Source organism: Lemur catta, chromosome 7 (assembly GCF_020740605.2).
Source record: "Lemur catta isolate mLemCat1 chromosome 7, mLemCat1.pri, whole genome shotgun sequence".
NCBI lineage: Eukaryota > Metazoa > Chordata > Mammalia > Primates > Lemuridae > Lemur > Lemur catta.
The window spans coordinates 65,274,937-65,279,861 of record NC_059134.1 but is presented as its reverse complement, the minus strand read 5'-3'; positions in this window follow the sequence as shown (position 1 = coordinate 65,279,861).

Sequence of the window (4,925 nt, the reverse complement as noted above, 5' to 3'; positions counted from 1 at the left end):
CTCTGAACTCTGACAACAACCAAGTGTGAAAGCGGGTAGGCCCCACAGGACGTGTGCCCACTGCTTATAACTCACCTCTCTACTCACATCCCCTTTCACTCCTGGCTCACCCCACTCCTGTAACACTGGCCTCCTTCAACATGCCAAAACACTCCTGCCTCAGAGCCTTTGCATTTACCTTTCCTTTGCCTAGAAAGCCCTTTTCCCAGATTTGCAAAAAGGTTTTGTCTTCATTTCTTTCATGTCTTTCCTCAAATGTCACCTTATCAAAAATTTCTACTTACCAAACCAACCTACTTGAACCTTACTTTGCTTTAAAATGAAACCAACTGTGGCCTTGGAGTTTTGCAGGGTGGGGGGTGCCTTCCGAATGGAGGGAGAGTCAAATCCAGGCTCTACTCTACAAAAAAAAGTACATCCGAGCTCTCTTACCTTACTTCATTTCTCTCTGTTGCACTTATAATGACCTGACATATATGTATACATAATACATACTTGTTTGTTGTCTGTCTCCCCTAATTAGAACGTAAGCTCTATGGTAGCAGAGAGTTTGTCTTGTTCAATTCTGTATCTTTAGTGCTTGTACCAATTCCTGGCATATAGTAGACATTTGTTAAATATTTGCTGGATGAATGAATGAATAAATAAATGGATGAAGCATGGCTTCTCTGGCGCTTCAGAGTTAATCATGACACCAGAAATTGGCCTGGGAAAAGAGATCACAGCATGAATATATGTTTATGAGACAACACCACTACCATACACATCCATACCATCCATACCCGTGCTCACTCACTCTCTCTCTCTCTTTCTCACACACACACACACCAATAACCTGGAATCCATGCAAGCATACAACAAAGGGAAATGATAAAGTGTGCCTGTAGGGTGGAAAAGTACACAGCCATTAAAAACACTAATTACAAAGACAGTAAAATGTTTATAGCATGTTATGGAAAAGTAGTACAGTAGATTGTAAAATAGAACAGTTCTTACTATATTATTACATACTGTACTGCTAGGATCACAGCAATGCAAAATGTGTACACATATTTCATTAATTTTTCTGATATTACAAGCAAAATTATTATGTTAGGCCTGTTAGTGGAATTATGGGGTAGTTCTGTAATCTTTTATTCTTCACAATTTAAAAAAAAAACAAAACTTGTATTCTCTTTTTCCATAAAAGGAACACATTTCAATTCCCTGGGCACGTTGGCTTAGGAAAATCCCAGGCCGGTGAAGTCAGCACCTAAGTTCCCCAGAGACTCCCATGTGTGGGTGACAGAGGGGTCCTGGGCCAGGCCTGTGCAGAGAAGGGCTGCCCCTCAGGCTGAAACCAAGTGGTAAGTGAGCCATAGAGCATTTGCATGAGTAACGCGGGGAAAAAACCCACCAGAGAGTTATTTCTATTTAAACTCACAGAAATGGAGAAGTAAATCTACTTGACCCTAACTTGGCTTTAAAACGAAACCAACTGTGTCCCTGGAGTTTGGGGGGGGGGGGGGGGGCTTCTGTAAGAAGGGAAAGTCAAGTCTAGGCTCTAGTGACCTTCACTGGGGAGCCAGACTGTCCCACAAAGTCCCAGATTTGGGGACTTTGGGCCCTAAGGGGACCTCAGTGTTAGTGCAAAGAGTTCTGAATCCATAAACGCACCAAGCATTGAGACCAGCATTTCTTTTTTTTTTTTTTTTTTGAGACAGAGTCTCGCTTTGTTGCCGGGGCTAGAGTGAGTGCCGTGGCGTCAGCCTAGCTCACAGCAACCTCAAACTCCTGGGCTCAAGCGATCCTACTGCCTCAGCCTCCCGAGTAGCTGGGACTACAGGCATGCGCCACCATGCCCGGCTAATTTTTTCTATATATATTTTTAGCTGTCCAGATTATTTATGTTTTTAGTAGAGACGGGGTCTCGCTCTTGCTCAGGCTGGTCTCGAACTCCTGACCTCGAGCGATCCACCCGCCTCGGCCTACCAGAGGGCTAGGATTACAGGCGTGAGCCACCGCGCCCGGCCTGAGACCAGCATTTCTTAACCAAACTAAGGTTTAGAACTCTTTGATAGTCATAAAAACTACAGAACTTCATCCCAGGAAAACTGAACATAAGCCCAAAAATTTGAAACAATTTCAGGAGTCTCATGGACCCCCTAAATCCTATCCACTACTAGTTGTCCCCACACCCCAGATTAAGAATCCTGATAAACCTGAGTAAACACGTCTTACATACAATACGTATGCTATTTTTCAAGTCTGTTGATAGGATCATGATAAATAAATACAAATTATTTGAAAGAAATACTCAATTCAGAGACTTGCTGTTGTTACGCATATTCTCCAGAGGAGCGGTAACCGCTTCTGCAGGCCCAAGGAGCACGTTTTTAAAAGGGTCCCTTAGCCCGGCAGCAAAGCCGCCTTCCAAGTGACCGAGAGGGGTCCTGCACTGGAGGGCGCCGGCCTCGGGACTGCGAGTCGGAAGATCCCTCGGGAACCGACTCAAGCTTTTCGGAGTTTTTTCACGGAAATGTTCAGCCACTGGTTGACTCACGTGCACTTAAGTTTTATTCTCCAATTATGACCGGGTTTTTCCAAACGTGGATTGCCAGCGCGTGTCCCAAGAGTTACAGCGTGCTCCCGGCGCTAGGCGCAGTCACCGAGGCACTCCGGGTGGACCCCGGAGCCGAGGGCCCCCGCCGCGGCTACCCGCGGAACGCCCAGCCCGCGAGCTCCCTCTCCTGGGCGCGCCCCGGCGCCGTCGCGGCTCGCGGCCCGGACCCGTGGCGTCCTGCGTGCCGCCCTGCGCAGGAGCGGGCGCGGGGGGCTCGGGCTCGGGCCACGCACCCGCCGCGGCTGGGCGGCCCCTGGACAGCGGATGAATGAATGGGGAGACAGCGAGGAGAGGCGCGCAGAGCCCAGCCAGCCCATTCCCCCTCACTGACGTCTCCGGGACCGTCCTTCCCCTCCCCCTTCCCCCAACAATTCCCTGAGGTGCCCTTTAACCTGGCTCCAGGCGACCCGGGGTGGCTCAGTACGGGACTTATCAGACACCAGTATCTGGCACATAACATGTATGTGCGCATCTGTTGAATAAATAAAAGATTTTGTTTTTTATGTTCGAGCGGTGTCTTGTTTCAACACTTCCCACCGTGGGCCCTCTGTTGGGAGGGGCACCGTCCGTGGCGTGCGGAGAGGGAAGGGGGACAGCTGGGGAGGTGGAGGGAAATGGGCGGGCCCAGGGCAGCTGCCGAGTGAGCTGCAGAGTCAGCGCCCGGAACCGGCCCGGACGCGGAGACTCGGTGCGTGGCACTGCGCGCTGACGGCCAAGACGGCGGGCCACCGCAGCACCCCGCGCGGGCAGCGGGGAGGGGCAAGTGACCTGGGGACAGGGAGGTGGAGAGACCGGAAAAGGAGAGCCCGGAAGAGGCAGTCCCCCGACGGCAGGGTAAAGGCGGGGCTTCACCGGTTTCTAGAGACGTGGAACCCGGGAAGCTAGAGGCCTCAGGGGTCCGGGACAGAAGGATGCTGGCCACAAGAGCCCCGAGTCCTCCGGCATGGACAGAGCAACACGTCCACCCGGGCCCCGAGGACAAAAACCAGGCAGCGAGCGCCCCGCAGGCCTGCCCCAGCCTTCCCAGGTCTGGAGGACACGGGCCGCCGGCAGGGGGCGAGATGTTCCTTTGGCTCTGCTGGGCTGCGCCTAAGACCAGAACCAAAGATAGAAGCTGAGATCAGCGGAAAGGAATGAGACTGAGCAGACATACACATGTAATCCCGATGGGACCCGGAGTAAAGTAACATTCCCAAACACGGCAGTAAGGAAGGATTAGCTATGTAAGGAATGCTAGGATAAATGAATGAAAATTTGGTGGAAAAACTGTAAGTTCCACATCATATATCAAAATAAACTCCAAGTGGATTAAAATGCCAAATATTTTAAAGAACAGTCATAGAAACACTATATTTAACAGGATAAAACAGTTATATTTATGGATAAACCTCAGCATTCTTAAAGATTTGAAACAACAGAAGGAACGACAAAGGAAAACATTCAAAAATATAAAAACTGGACAAGATTTAAAAAGACAACGTGAGAAAAATGTCTGCACCAAATAACAAGCAAATACTACTTCGGTTGTATAAAGGCTTGTTTATATATTATATATGAAAACAAGGTACCTATAGCTAAATAGACAAAGGAGGTAAATATGTGCTGTAATTCACAAGGAAGGAATAAAATTAGTACCCAAATACATGGGGAACTGTTCAGTGATAATCAGAAATTTTAAACTTAAAACAACCTTGACATAGCAACTTACATCTACTAAAGTAGCAAAAATGTTTTAAAATGATAATGCATAATATTAACACATGGTAAAATAATAGTCACCATAACTTCATACTCTTCTGAATAGCAATATGGTGATCTTCATTTATTCAACAAATAGCAATTGAGGAGTTCCTACCCCAGATCAAACACTACTCTATAAACTGTCATTGCAATGGAGGGAAACAGACAATAAACAAACAAATACATATCATGCAAGGTGGTAGCAGTGCTATGAAGGAAAATATTAATAGAACAGTGAGTGATGGGATGGGCTAATTAAATGTGGCCTCTCTGATGGGATGACATCTGAACAGAGCAACATAAACAAAGTGAGGGAGCAAATCTCATTTGCACTTGTGGAAAATGTTCTGGGTAGAGGAAACAGAAAGTACAATGACCCTGAGGCAAGAGCATATGACTAGTAAGTAGAGCACCAACTGATTGCCCTCACTGTGTTGCCCAGGCTGGACTCAAACTCCTGATCTCAAGTGATCCTCCCACCACAGCCTCTTGAGTAGTGGGGATTACAGACCTGTGCAACTCACCTGGCTAATTGCCTTTTAACCATGCACACAATAATCCTGTCCCCCCCCCCCCCCCCGTT